The following is a 16,477-nucleotide window of genomic DNA, read 5'->3' as shown; positions in this document are numbered from 1 at the left end:
CTAGGCTTACAAAGAATAAGTCCTGGGGTCGATATGTTCGACTAAAGGCGGTGCTCCAGCATGGCCACAGTCAAATGACTGAAACAAGTAAAAGATATTTATATAGATATAAATGGAGATTATACATACACGTACATATGTACATATATATGTATACATATATACTGTATATTTATACGCACACATACACACTACACACACACATAGTATATATAAATACATCCGTTAGATTTATAGATAGGTAGATAGATATACTCACACACACACACACAGAGTGCGCGTGTGCATGTTTGTGTATTTGTGCATGTATGTGTGTAGGTGAATGTGTGCGTTTGAGTGTAAGAGAGAGAGAGAGAGAGAGAGAGAGAGAGAAGGGGTGGGAGGGAGAGAGAGAATGGAAGGGAGAGAGAGAGAGAGAGAGAGAGAGAGAGAGAGAGAGAGAGAGAGAGAGAGAGAGAGTAATGGTGGGTGGTGGAATAAATATATAAACTTATTTGATATTCTGAAGCAGTTGCAAGATAATCGGAATGAACTGCGACAATTCTTTAAAATGTTATGTTATGATCCATTTCCAAGAATTGATAATAAAATCTGACAGACATTTAACAACGATGTAAATATATAAACATTTCGTTGTTGCTATACTTTTCTCTCAGATTAGCTTTGATCAGTTGCACCTAGCCATAATCATCTCGTTTTTTGTATACTAACGGTTAAATTGTTTGCTTCTTTAAGTCAGATTTGATGAATATTTATTTGGCTGATGTTTTTAGCAAATCGAGCGACCGCTTAGAAACCCAAATCTCTTGCTGACTCAGCCATAGGTGTGTTGAATGTGAGGGGACAAGACGCTGAAAGCGCATTGGTGGAGATAAGATCATCTAAGAACAAAATATGTGTTCCGTTTTCGTTTGAAGTCACTTGGGATGTATGTTGGTGAAATAAGATCTTAGAATCTTAGAAGTACTCTGATCTGAGAGAGAAAGCACTCGCGGGGAAGTTGATTCAAATTAAGTGAAATGTGTCATAGGCGTCACATGTTAAGATATACTATATCTTTATCTGTTGAAGTTCGTTACATGGAAAGGGATTTAGAAAAGCTGTTGTTTTTCCAGTGATTTAAGGATTGGCAAGAGACGTACGAAACACAAGCATGAACACTCATGCACAAACCCATACACTCCCATACGCATACACATAGACACAACTAAATTCAACACATATAACGTCGATTAAATCACATTCCATTTCAGAAGAGAAATGGACGAGAGGAAGGATAAACCGAGATCAAAGATAATTATATTAGTTCCTCTTCCTTCTTTGGGGCTAACTCTCGTAGCTGCTGTGTGAAATCATTTCCAGATGTGGTCTCCATATATATATATATATATATATATATATATATATCTTTCATTTCTTTTATCATTATGTATTTTGTTTTTTTTCATTCCTCACCTTCTGTTTAGTTTCTAATATTCAGCAGCCAAAGGGCCACCAGGGAGCTATTTTAAAAAGGGCCAACAGGGAACTATTTTAAAATTGGTCTATAAACAAAGATCTAATGTTACTTCAGTAGGTGGACAGTTTTTAGTGCTGAGATTCGTTATTTATAGGCCCCAATTTATTTAAGGTTTAAATTAGTTCGCTGTTGTTGCGTAGTCCCTGGTCAGCCCCAACCAAACACACGTAGGGCATGTAAATAATCGGTAGGAAAGATATAATCCACAGATCCATATCTCCGGATATTTCATATTTCCATCTAAATTCTAATCTGTAGCAGTTAATGGGTGGCATAGTTTCCAATCCACGACAAACACAGCTGGGAGTGTTCCCAGCCCTTTACAATATACAATAGACGCCTGTCATGAAAGAGCAAGCAAGTCTGGCATGTATATATAAGTCTCGGGCGATTTGTCTCCTATCCACTTACCATCGACCGTATCTCAGCCTCTCTCATTGGATTTTTCGCAACAATTCGCTTGTTCTACCGACACACGTGGCCTATCGTCTCAAGTCCATCATTGCCCCTAAACAGTTGTATAAAGTGCAGCTGGAAAACCTAAAACATCAGTCTGAGACCGAATAGTTGAATAACGTACGTATATCGTTGTCCGCCATAAACTCGATTCGGGCTTTCACTGCTACCTGCGCCCTCATTTCCAAGAACATGTGCATCAGCTCTGACAACGCAAATTCCTTTTGTGTCGAATAAATGGTCGTATGATTTTTCTTCGTTGCTATCCCCTTATCCTATTCCCTCTATTAAACTTCTATTCCCACCACTTCAAGAGGAAGAAGTGGAAAAAGAGGAAGAGGGGAAGGAAGAAGTAAACGAGAAAAGAAGTAAGTGAAGGAAATAAAATTGACGAAAAAGAAGCAGGTTGAAGAGAAGGAAGATGAGAAAATGAGAGGAAATGAGAGGAGGACAGGAAGGGAGGAAAAGGAAAAGAAGTTTGGGAGAAACAAGCAAGAGGAAGAAGGAAGAAAGAAATGGATAAAAGTATTTCTTTTTTGTTTAAAATGGTGATTCATTCTGAAGATGAAGTAGTTTATTCATTAAACACATACACAAAACAGTCTGTTTAGAACAGAAGGCTTTTTTTTATTGACTTCTTGTGGTTTAAACATATCAAATATTTTTTTCGTAACTTCATTTAATGCAAGATTTTTTACATTATAAAGATAAGCTAGTATTTAAAAAGTTTTACATACAAAAGTATATTATATGTTTAAACATATATGGTCTTGTGAAATTAAATTCGTGGGTATATCACAATTTCTCAATAGTACTGAGGCAGCACAGAAATTTTTTTGTAGTTTCCTTTATTCCGAAGTAGGACAGTGTTTCAAAAACATGTACATTTGTATAATGACTTGTGAAAAAAAAAAAAAAAGTTTAAGCTGTCTTTGTGCAACGGTTCTCAAACTAACAAATATCAGATCAAGGCGAAAATATTGGTGAAGTTTTACCCTCCTCTTCTTTATTAATGAGAAAACGAGACAGAATTATATGAACCCATCCATATAATTCTACTTTCTTTACCTTGGGCATGGACGAGTTTAAAATTTTAAGCCCATATTAATTTTGTCGATCATATAAACAGTCAAATAAAGGAATAGGTTTAATTGAGTGTGCCCTCAATTGTGCGAAAGATTTGAATAACAAAAACAGACACTTTCCTCTTTGGCCAAGGCCTCATCAACTTTTTCAAGTTCCACTTGAAAAGGAAGATGAAAGTAGAGAGGGAAGTGCTGTCTCATAGCAAATTCGTTGAAAGATGGGTGACTGTTGGAAGAATGGCCAGTATAAACGGACCAATTCTGAGAATACACCTGTAGAAAAAAAAAAAAAAGGTCATGTAAAAGGAGAAAGGGCTCTATACCCCTTCCTTATTTTATCTGACCAGGTTCCAGTGGTTTTATGGGTTTTTCCACGTGTAACCTTTTCTTTTTCGAAGCACCTCCCCCTTTGGGAGTTCTACTTATTTATTTATCTATTTATCTATCTAGTTATTTATTATATCTTTCTCTGTTTTCTTCCTCTGTTTAGACGAACTTTCCTACCTTTTCGGACAAAACCTTTTGTAACCTTCGTCCTATCTTTGTCCTTATATGTTTTCAATTGATATTAGCCCTTGTGGCCAATAAAACGAATTAATTATTATTATTATTATTATTATTATTATTATCCAAACTCCGCCGGTGTCGACTTTGCCTTTCACCCTTTCGGGACCGATGAAATATATACCAGTTGAATACTGACGTCGATGTAATTGACTAGCCCCCACTCCCCTCAAAATTTCAGGCCTTGTGCCTATAGTAGAAAGAATTATTATTATTATTATTATTATTATTAAAGTGGGTAGCTGACAGAATCGTTGTCAGGCCGGATGAAATGCTTAGCGTTATTTAGTCTGAGTTCAAATTTCGCCATGGTCGACTTTGCCTTTCATCCTTTCGGGGTCGATGAAATAAGTACCAGTTACGCACTGGGGTCGACGTAATCGATTAGCCCCCTCCCCCAACCCCAAATTTTCATATCCATGTGCCTAGAGTAGAAATAAATAATTACTAAGGCAGTGAGCTGGCAGAATCGTTAGCACGCCGGTCAAAATGCTTAGCGGCATTTCGTTCGTCCTTACGTTCTGAGTTCGAATTTTGCCGAGGTCGACTTTGTCTTTCATCCTTTCGGGATCAATGAAATCGGTTAGCCCCTCTCCATAAAATTTCAGGCCTTGTGCCTATAGTAGAGAGGATTATTATTATTATTAATTTTATTATCATTATCGATGTCGGTAAATAGTAGAAGCGGCAATGACTGATAAAAAGTGCTTAGGATTGCCTGTACATGGAAACATAGATAGTAAAGCGCGTGTTAACATACAAAGTACTGTAAAATAGATTCTAATCAACGATACAGTAGCAACTGAGTACAATTTGGTATTTTTAGTAAACAGTAGTCCAATAGTAGGTATAAAGTTATAGAATGATTAGCGAGATATTGATTTTTTTTTTTATGAATGAAAAACCGAGTGACCGGGTAAGTGAGAATGACTGTCGAAAAATACATTGAAAGTGGGTGCTAACATGCTCTATGTAGAAAGCTATTATATTTTAATAAAAATTACAACCTTATGGATATAAACAATCATAATCTTAATGATTAATTTTATGTGTGTAGGTGGGTGGGTAGTGGGAGACAGAAGAGATATATTTCGAACATAATTTGGCCGCAGTGATTCATTTCACTGATATGGAACCGGTAAACTGAACAATTTTAAATCACGTGTTGGAAAATAAATACAGCTGTGATTACAATTGTCCAGGCAATTAGGGAGGTCAAATATTCTTCGTATGCTAGTCGACTCATTCAAAACATTCTTTCTCTTTAGTAAATTGTAGCTGTTTCTAACCCGATTCCCTCTCCCTAACTTTTCATTTTATATTGTCTCCTTCACCGCACACGAAGTCACAATTTGTCCCGTATCAGAATCGGCCACCTGGTCAGTCAAGACCACCAACCCTTTTTGCTCCTCACATTTCATGTTTAGCAGTACACACTGACTGTCTATTCTTTAACAGTTCACTTGGCTTGTTTCCGTTCATCACTGACTAAACTTCCTTCTGACACGTCACACCAGCCATGTATCATTGACTTTGTGTATGAAATTGCTATAACCGTAAGTCACATAGCTACAAGGGGGAAGGAAAAGTTGTCGCCCTGACTCGCTGAGCTCTAAACTCTACTCTATGCTACTCGCGAGACTTTCGTTAATAACAATTCCTGTTGCGGTTAGTATTACGGCGCATGGCTCAGTGGTTAGAGCGTCGGGCACACATGAGGTAGTGAGTTCGAGTCCTGGACCGCGTTGTGTTCTTGAGCAAGACACTTTATTTCATGTTGCTCCAATTCACTCAGCTGTAGGAAACAAGTTGTAACATCACGGGTGCCACGTCGTATCGGCCCCTTTGCCTTTCCCTTGGATAACATCGGTGGTGTGGAGAGGGGAGGCTGTTATGCATGGGCGACTGCTGGTCTTTCACAAATAATCTTACCCAGACTTGTGCCTTTGAGGGTAACTTTCTAGGTGCAATCTCATGGTCATTCTTGACCGAAGGTGCTTTTTACCTTATATTTCACTTCACTTTGTCCAATAATTCTCATACCAATCAACCGGATGGCCTTTCTTTAAAAGGGGTCAAAGGGGCCTGCATTAGTACCAGCCAAGATGTGAGATCAGTACACAATTGTGGGCCTCACTTGTGCTTTGTAGGCAGTTAGCTGTTGTTGGTAGCCGATGCATCTGGACATGAAGAGGAAGCAGACTCATTGCTATATTACGTTGTGTTCGCCAGAAGAGATCTGCATTGATTGTGAAACCCCAGCATTTCTAACGATCTTGAGGATAATTATTGCGTGTTGTTCATGTTTAGAGGGGACAAATTGCTTTATTGCCGTGAATGGATATCTTTGAGCTCTGGAAGAAGAGGAGAATAGCATAGCCTCATTGGAGGTGTTTACTAACTCTCTGTTCATGGAATCAGTGTAAGTTTGGCATGAGACGTCAAAATTGAATGTGGATGGTTTATGGGCACGGAATATTAGGAAAGGAGTAACTGGAATCACCATCATCCTCATTGTTGGAGGTGATTGCAAGTCGTTGTATAGCAGGAAGAACGTGAGAAAAAACCGAATTTTGGGACATCCCATAGTCAACAATGTGTAGCACAGGGTGAACTCCATCAGCATACATTTTGATGGTGCAATCTAACAGAAAGCCTTCGCTGTTAAAGATTAGAAATGGATAGAACTCTTGGACAGGCAACTGAAAACGTATAAGCATTGCACACCTACATATACCCCAACCCATACAACACGCTTAACTGAGTGCATGTGTGCATATGCACATTCAAATTGAAACATAGGCATATATATATATATATATATATATATATATATATATATATGTGTGTGTGTGTGTGTGTGTGTGTGTGTGTGTGTGTGCAAATAATATATGCAAGCGCTGCATATTTTTATAAATACATACAAATTCATAAAGAAACCAGTAAAGGAGAAGTTCTGGTTTATGTGTCCTGCTATGTTTGCAACTAGATTCAGGCTAGTGGCATGATGATAGACAGCTGTAGTCGTTGCTCGCCAACCCGCTGTTCTGAACTATAAATTGCAGCACCGGATTTCATTTTTAAAAATTCGTTTAGTCTGAAGAAAGAAGCCCGTCTTGATCAAGTGCAAGCTGTCGGTTGTAGGAACGGGATGCACAAAAGAGAGGGGAGAATCCAGAGGATCGATGTGAAGAATCTAGATAATAGTTGGCATAATACTGTTGACAAGAGGAAGAAACACGGATGAGACGGGTTTGTCTGAGTAGAAATGGCAAGAAATAGTCAGATTCGATGAGCTGAAGTCACTGTAGTAGCAGTAGAAACAGCAGAGAGAAAGAAAAAGAGAATGAAAGAGAGGGAGAGAGAGAGAGTGGGGAGAGGAAATAGCTCTTGTGTGGTTTAGGGAATAAAGTATTTTGGTGCTGTTAACTTTAGGGATTCTCCGTGATGACGTGGCACAACATTTGTTGCGAAAAGTAGAAAAGTTCCACCGTTTTAGTGAACAGATTAAATCGCAGTCAAAGTTTTAAGAATTATTAGTCTAACTATTTTCTTTGTCTGCTTCCAAGTAAAAGAAAATTCAGCAGCACTCGAAACGCCTGAGTAACTCCGTTACGGAAAGATGATAATATCTTCAAAATAAGAAAGAAAAAAAAATGAGGAAAGTAACATAAACAAAATAAAAAAAATATATAGGTAAATAATTAAAGAAGTGGTAGGGGCATGTAGTGCGAATAGCTACATGAAAATTTTTCGTAGCAAAAGAAAGAAACTGGAATTGTTTTGGAAATTGAAAAATTGAGAAAATACTGCAAACTTAACATCAACATCTCTGGTTCAAAGAAGAAAACTATTGAAACCACTTTTTGTTTTTTTAGAAAAGGAAGTTTTTATTATGCGTTTTGGGGGGCAACCCTAAGCCTTATATTTACGTAAACCGAAATATATTGCAAAGTAGTATTTACATGTAAGGATAAATGGAAGGATTATTTAGGAGCAGAAGATAACGTGTGAAAAACATCTTTGAATAATGGTAACGAGTAAAAACAAAAACTAATTCAACTGAAATAGCAAGGAAGTTGAATTTAAATATTTACGTAGAAGAATAATGGAAAAATGTGAATTTTAGGATTAATTGAAGTGAAAAATCAAATCGTGTTAGAGTAGTAAGCTTTAACTGTTTGGGAAGAGCAAATGATTGAATTTCTTTTTACTTTGTAAGCCTAGTACTTATTCTATCGGACTCTTTTGCCGAACCGCTATGTCACGGGGACGCAAACACACCAGCATCAGTTGTCAAGCGATGTTGGCGGGGGGGGGGGGGGACAAACACAGACACACACACACACACACACACACACACACACACACACACACACATATATGACAGGCTTCTTTCAGTTTCCGTCTACCAAACCCACTTACAAGGCTTTGGTCGGCTCGAGGCTATAGTAGAAGACACTTGTCCAAGGTGCCACGCAGTGGGACTGAACCCGGAACCATGTGGTTGCCTGAGAATTATGAACGTTGGATGTTGAAAATGAGAAAAGGATCATAGCCTTTGAAATATAATGCTACAAAATGAAGAGTTTCGCATTTCAGGAGTGGCTGTGTGGTAAATTAAGTACCAGTTACGCACTGGGTCGATATAATCGACTTAATCTCTTTGTCTGTCTTTGTTTGTCCCCTCTATGTTTAGCCCCTTGTGGGCAATAAAGAAATAAAAAGAAATAAGAGAATAAGTCTAGAGGTCGATTTCTTCGACTAAAAGGTGGTGCTCCAGCATGGCCTCAGTCAAATGACTGCAACATTGAAGTAACGGGAGCTTTGGAAAAGAAATGTTTGGGAGGTCTGCAAACTACTGAACCCTTTCTTCTTTAACTTGCTAAAAGATTAAAAGAAAAAAAATGGAGCTTAATCATGTTGTATAACACGAAGACACCATGTCTCTAACAAATATTATTGTACATTGATAAAACCCTAATGAAAGAGGAGCAGGAGGAAGGGAACGGCTGAGCAAGATCACCGAATGGAGAAGAAGAAAGACGGCAGAAAACATGAAATTTGCTGATGATCAGGAAACAGATTTGTAGAAAGGTTGTGTCTCTTGCTGTGCACTTATGGCCTCCTCTAGCTATGGATTTAATTGATGATTGATTGTAGCATATGTTGCTGACTCAGAGGCAGGAAATATCAACAGCTGCTTTTACAAGTCATTGAATCAACATTTCTAGCCATGTGTAGATTTTAAGGAAATATCGAATTAGAAAAACAGACAAAATACGCATACATACATCATGCGCGCGCGAACACACACACACACACACACACACATGGACGTGCAGTGTAAATATAAAAGGTTCTTTATAAACTCTTACCTTTGGTTTCTGTTTAGCGTGGATGAAATAAACCAGGTAGTTTTGATAAATATTTCGTTGTTAAATCCAATTATGTCATTTTTCTTTCGAATTCTTTTCGCTTTCCCGTCTTATATTGATTTTTCTGTTTTCTAATTGTTTCTTTTCTTTCGAAAAAATAGCTTTTTTTTCTTGACTCTTTCTAAGGTATTCATGAACTCGACAGGGTACCACTCAAATAATCGAAAGGAAAAAAAGAATATGATCGACACATAAAATACAATTAAATCAAATAAATAAATATAAATTAAAAAAATATAATGCCCCAGCATGGCCACAGCCTTTGGGTTGAAACGCATAAAATAATAAAAACAAGAACGAGGTGCCTTCGGAAGCTAGAAAATCGTTATAAAATATCTCATACAATTATAAAACGATTTAAAAAGTTTATAAAGGATAATTTATACAAACAGAACTACCCCTCCCCACACACGCATACACAAAGCCGAAAAACAAAAGAGGCAAAAGAACAACCGAAAAACAAATCTTTGTTGTGGAAACCAACAAATATAAAAGAAATTCTTTGATAATGGAAACTATTTGCAGTAACTATTAAAATAAATTCAAATCTAAGCTGAAAATGAAGTGAATGTGTTAGTGGCTTACCATCTAATTATATTTAAGCACAGCTTTTAACCTTTTTACATATTCCCATCTAAACAGTTCCTTCATGCTACTTTATCTTATCCTGATCTGCTAAACTGACATAATTATAGCTTTCTGCTTTATGATTTCCTCTTTTCGTTATTAAATCTGCAGAGGTTTAATACAAAACCCATTATCTTCATTATTTAATCTATGTGTTAGTGATTTAAAATGTATGTTTGAGCTTAGTTCTTCACGAACAGTTTCACGCCATCTATAAACAGAAAATAACTTACTTAATGCACCCTGTTTTCTATAATGTACTTATCCTTTACTACACAGGAAGAAAATAAAAAGCCGTGCTGAAGGCAAATAAAAAAACAAAACAAAAATAAAATGAAATAAAAAAAAAAGCGAAAAAAAAAAGACCGAGAAAGAGCAAAGTATTAACCTGAAATATTCCCATTATTGACCTCAATACTTCGTCTACTCCTTCACCAAAAACAACTGTATAATATTTAGTTCCGTCTTTTTGCTTCCCGAGTAGAAACTCTGCCGGTTCTTTATTTTATTAAAAGATAAGCGAGTACATTGTCTACAATTTGCGATACGTGGCGTCACTCTTTACGAATCTGTAATCTGTATAGTAAAATTAGATAAAACATTAAGAAAGTTACTGAAAGCTGAATGCATCGTTTCCAGCGTAAATAGCCTCCAGGGCACGGAATAAGGAATTACTGAAAACTGCCATCATGGCTTTATTTTCAACGGATAGTGCAAGTGTTTTAAAGGAGAAATTAAGGAGGAATATTTTTATTTGACTTAGGAATTAATGTAAAACAGAGTAAAAGTATCAGTAGGTTTACAATCATTGACAAAACTATGAGAGTAGCTTTCGACCCTTTAATGCATTAAATGTTAAAGCACTTGAGCTTCGAAATGAAGCTACAAAATCTTTGTCTAACTCAGTGGTTCTTAACCGGAATCCATGTGGCCCCTGAGGGTCCATACAAGATTTTTTGGGGTCAACGAAACAAAATAGTAAATTGGGGATCCACAGTAATATTTGAAGGGTCCCTGAAAAAAATTTTGTTTTAGATGTATGTAATTGGTATGTATTTCAAGAAACAGCTAGGTTTCCGTCTTTAACATTTTACATAGTTAAACCGGCAGAGATAAAAAATACGCACACCACCCGTTTTCGGCGTAACAAAACCCCTAATCCTAACCCTAAACCTAAACACCGGGTGTACGTATTCTTTACTTTCGCCAGTTAAACCTACAAAAGTTCATGTACGGAAAACAAAATACGAATCCGGAAAGAAGTTTCCATAAAATATCGAATGGCTATGGAGGTCCACCAGAATAAAATAGTAATCAAAGAGGTCCATAGATTAAAAAAAAAAATGGTTGAGAACCTGTGGTCAATCGTCAGGTAGCGATAAAACTACAACACTCACTGTTGTCTGATCTTAAGGTGCCCTTGACATTTTGTTGAGCTGTTTTTGGAGACAGAGGACTTCAAAGTCTACATTAGCGGGAGAAACACAAGCAAGGACAAGAGCAAGTGTGATAACTTATGTACTTATGGTTTTCATAGCCATATCTTTTACCTTTTACTTGTTTCAGTCATTGGACTGCAGTCATGCTGGAACACCGCCTTAAGTTTTAGTCGAACGAATTGACCGCGGTACTTTACTTTTTAATGAATATTACTTATTCGTGGTCCAGCATGGCCGCAGTCAAATGACTGAAACAAGTAAAAGAATAAAAGAATCCTGTTACTCTCGTTTGCCAAACCGCAAAATTACGAGGACGTAAGAAAACTGAACACCAATTGTCAAGCAGTGGCGGTGGGACATTCACATATCCACACTCACATATGTAAACAAACAAGACATACACTATGAATGAGTGACCGATGTTTGCACACACACACACACACGCGCGCACGCGAGTGAGTGGACAAACGAAAGAAAAAGGCATAGTAAGAGTTACATATATTATTATTTAAAACAGAACGACTCGGTTCCAGCAACTTAAAGTTTCGTAGGTCCCTTTGCAGAAACCTTCGAACAGTTGGTAATCTGAGCAAGAACGAGCTAGGTTTCTATAAGAATCCTACGTAACTCTAAGTCGCATAGAGCCGAATTAAACCGTCTTAAATAATAGTCTTCGTAACGTAGCGGTTCGGTAAAAGTGAACGATAGAATAAGTACTAGGTTTAGAAAAAAAAACAAGTTCTGGGGTCGACAGCCGCAGCCAAATGAATGAAGGAAGTAAAAGGATGAAAGAAGAGAAAAAAGAATATATATTCACACGACTGGAGATATATTAATTGTTTTACACAAATTAAGAACATTTATCTGATATCAGCTTTTACTCCTTGTGATATATGGCTACTCATATGCAAACATGGGCTGAGACTGCAGGCTCTACAGTAATTTCGATTTATGAACAGACAAGTCACGTTTCACGTGGTATGCCTTCGCATGCTCATTACGTTGACCAAAATGCAAACTCAGGCCAAGTGTTTATCGAGTAACCGAAGAGCCTTCCTGATGATTAACAAATCGAGAACTTACTAAATTACGGAGATGTACTTGCATAGCAAGTGACTTGATCTGAGATCGTGTGATGAAACAAAAACAATTGCAACGTAGAAGATATTTGTAAGCTATTCGAGAACACACAAAAAACCGTTAGTTTCATTTCAACATTTAATTTTTATTTGTGTCAAAATATGTTCGTCGCTTTGAAACCGCTATCTGTTCACTGACAAAATTTGATGCAGCGCCAATTTTTGTCGCAGTTTCAAAACGACGAAAATATTTTGATACAAATGAAAATTAAATGTTGAAGTGAAACTTACTGTTTTTCGGTGTTTTTGAATGGCTTACAAATATCTTCCACACTGGAACTTACTAAAGTTTTGCATAGGATTAAACTACATTGACATGTAAAGGTAAATTATCTTCTTAGAGCTTACCTTTCAGTAACGACGACTTTATCAGACGTGTTACTTCTTGAACATAAAACATCTATTACCAACATGACATCGGCATAAAAACGGTCTTTCCAAATGGATTGCGCCAAAACGGTTACATCCAGTCATCTATTTCCGAGTTGTCTTTTTGTCGGTTGACCACCTGATATGTCGTCTGCTCTTTCCATTTGTTCACGTTATGCAGTGTTTTCTGCGCTTCGTATCATTATGAGACTATTTTATCACATACTATTTCCTTTTCCTTAATATTTCTTTTAAATATATTTAATAATTAATAAAATAACTAACAAAAACAAAACATTTCAACTACAACTAATGCGTAATAAATGTTAGGTAATAGACATCTCTCAAAAGATATGCGTACATATTTTATACATTCATACATAAACATATATCTACATAAACATATACATGCATACATGCATGTGTGTCTGTGTTTGCATGTATGAATGTATAGCAGGAATCGAACCCGGATCTCTATATCCAAAGAAAAAGAAAACAACAAATAACAGCAACTGAGAATATGAATGCGATTCACTACAATATTACCAACATCATAAAAACATCGGACCATTCAAGACTTCGTGTGCTCTCGGATCTGACAACAATTTCATCATTAGCGTGTTTTTCTGAACATGACCACCACTATACATCCAGCGCATTTTAGCCGCTACCGACAGAAAACGGACAGCAGACATCAGACCAGACACAAAAGTCGGCAGCCAGTAGTTGATCTTGCTTTATCATACCAAGAGCAAGGTCAAGGTTGTCCTTGGGGTTGCAGTTGGAGGTCTCCCTGATGTGGGATCATCTTCCACACTCTCCCTGCCACGCTTCAATTCATTTACCCAGCGTTTGACTGTTGCATATGAAGGAGCATTGTCTGTTAAGGTCCTCACCGTATCTTCATGGATTTCTGATGGAGTCATGCCTTTCAAATGAAGGTACTTTATGTCAGCACGATACTCAGTTTTCTCCATTTTCCTTGTAAATTTGAAGCTTGTTTATTCAAAAGTCTGTAAAAAAAAAAAAATTATATATATATATATCAGAATCATGAAAATGAGCAAAAATACTCCGAAAAGACTGTACTTCCCAGAAAAAATTGTTTCAGCTATCTAGCAGCCCCGTTTCTAGGTTAGGCTCAAAACTTTTCATACACCCCTCGTGTGTGTGTGTGTGTATATATATATATATACACACACATAAGCAAACACACACATACATTTCTATGTATATTCTTACACACACACACACACACACACACACACACATATATACCCGTATATATTTTGAATACCTGAGAACAAGCCGGTAAACATTTGGAGTAATGCCTTAACTATTTGCAAAGATATACATATACATCTGCACCACCGGATGCTCCTGAACCGGTTGTTGAGTGGTCCCACCCAAGAGGAATCGATGCTAGATGTGACGAAACAATGGTCGTGATTAATAATAAATTCTCGTATATCCCATCTTTTGTCTGTTATTTGTTATATATACATGTCTATATATAAACACACATGTACACACATAAACACACATATATACCAGTGGGTGCTGAAAAGTTTCTAGTTTTAGGCAAAAGAAAACACAGGAGGATCAGTTAATTATGATTTTATTCACCATGTTCCCATCTCAGATTCACACACTTATTGCAGAAGTCCTTCAGTTTTTCTAAGCTCTGTAAAAAGAACTCGGAAAGTTTGGCTTCCAACCTGGCCTTTATCGATACCCTTAATGCCAGGTACTCTCCAGCACCCCACCACCTCGTATGTATGAGAACGTGTACACGACGCTGTGCCTTTCATATTCACGAACAGTTTGCAGTTAAAAACGTTTATAGCTTAAGGAAATACGAGGCCATCTGGACTCGCTATTACTTTTGAAGTTAAGTTTTGATCATACAAAAGCGGAGTCTTTAGATGGAAGATTTCACATATATAAATATATATGTGTGTGTGTGTATGATATTTATCTATATGTATGTATGTATGTATGTATGTATGTATGTATGTATGTATGTATGTATGGCAAGCCTTCTATGGTTCCACAGTGTGTCCCTAGCTTTAATACATTACACATTTGTGTCGTACAGTTATATTCCCTTGCGTATTTTGGTCTAGCGTTCATTTTTAACCATGCTCGCATGGATCAGACGTTAACATTTCCCATGCACAAATTAATTTTCACGCAAGACTAGAAACGAATATACTCATTTACAACCATCAAGTGATGTCAAGACAAGGGTATAGACCGACACATACGTGTGTATATATGTGTGTGTGTGTGTGTGCGTATATATATTTGTATGTGTGTATATATGTGTGTGTGTGTGTCTATATATGCGTATATGTGTGTGTATATGTGCATATGTGAGTATATATATATATATTCATATATAATGTATAAGAAGCTTGCTTCCCAAGAACATGGGCCTGGGTTCAGTCCCACTTCGTGGCATGTTGGCCAGATGTCTTCTGCTATAGTCTTGAGCCGACCAAAGCCTTGTGAGTGGATTTTGGCAGACGTAAACTGAAAGAAGCCCGTCGTATATATATATATATATATATATTATTTAAAAGCAGCAGAAATATAACAAAAAAACCGTTACTCTGAGTTTCACGTTCCCGTTCATCGGACAGTTTTGTTAGAAATGGAGGAAGGATATATATATATATATATATATATGTCCGTGTTTGCCCCCCACCCCCGGCCGTCGCTTGACAACCGATGCCGGTGTGTTTATGTCTCCGTAACTTAGTGCGGCAAAAGAGACCGATAGAATAAGTACCAGGCTTACAAAGAATAAGTCCTGGGGTCGATTTCTTTGACTAAAACCCTTTAAGGCAGTGCTCCAGCATGGCCGCAGTCAAATGACTGAAACAAATAAAAGAATAAAAAACTATATATATATATACACACAACAGGCTTCTTTCAGTTTTCATCAATCAAATCCTGAAATAGAAGACATTTTCCCTCGGTGCCGAGTAGTGGGACTGAACTCAAGATTACATAGTCGGGGAGTAAGCGTCTTAACCACACAGCAACACTGCGCCTATTTTTGTATAACGTAATCGTTATATGTAAATGTATATCTATGTGTGTGTGTGTGCGTATATGTATGAGTGTATGTACTTGTTCGGCCTGAGCAGTGTCCTTAATCTTTACCTGCCGTTCCGGACAGGGGAGAGTGAAGCCATCAACGTTGCTCTCGAACCCTGGTAAGTTAACATCTGTAGGAAGGATATGAACAAGGAAGGATATGAACAAGGAAGCATATGAACAAGGGTCGACATCACGTGGAGAAGGACTGGACGTTGTGATTGGTGCAGTACCTGGGAGTGGGGTGGGGTTGGACAAAAGAAGGTTAAAGAGAGCAAGGAAGCGAGTGGTTTGGGAATGCCTGAGTAAAAGTGGCACGATCCCAGTTAATTCTGAGAAACAATGACTATTATAGTAATGATAGAAAAGATAGAGATAGGAGGCGCCACACCTGTGGACCAGAGCTTGGAGCATGTCCGTATGATGTATGCATCAATGTTTGTTTCTCTCTCTCTCTCTCACTATATACATACGCACATAAATACATACGTGTGTGTGTGTGTGCGCGTAATCTTGTACAGTTCGATGTGCGGCTGCTACTGTTGTGTTCCACGTAGTTTAGCCTTCCAACGAAAAAAGACCTCTGTGCGGGCCCACATTCTGCTAAATATAGCAGCCGAATATTCCTGAAATAGTACCATATCCGTCTTAAATTACGGAATGACAGTGAAAATGTAGTTTTGTTTATAAAACCAGACGAGATTGTATACATTCGCATACACATAATATAAATACA

The 16,477-nt window shown here is 37.4% G+C and overlaps 1 protein-coding gene across 6 annotated transcripts in view; it reads left to right on the top strand.

The window, feature by feature from the left end:
• The window catches only part of LOC106884151 (nidogen-like), a 200,882-nt gene that overhangs the window by 15,840 nt on the left and 168,565 nt on the right, over positions 1 to 16,477 (top strand). The window lies entirely within an intron of this gene.

Source organism: Octopus bimaculoides, chromosome Z (genome assembly GCF_046866305.1).
Source record: "Octopus bimaculoides isolate indiv1 chromosome Z, ASM4686630v1, whole genome shotgun sequence".
NCBI classification, from domain to species: Eukaryota; Metazoa; Mollusca; class Cephalopoda; order Octopoda; family Octopodidae; genus Octopus; species Octopus bimaculoides.
Note: the sequence above shows the minus strand (reverse complement) of the source record. Positions and strands in the feature narration are given on the sequence as shown.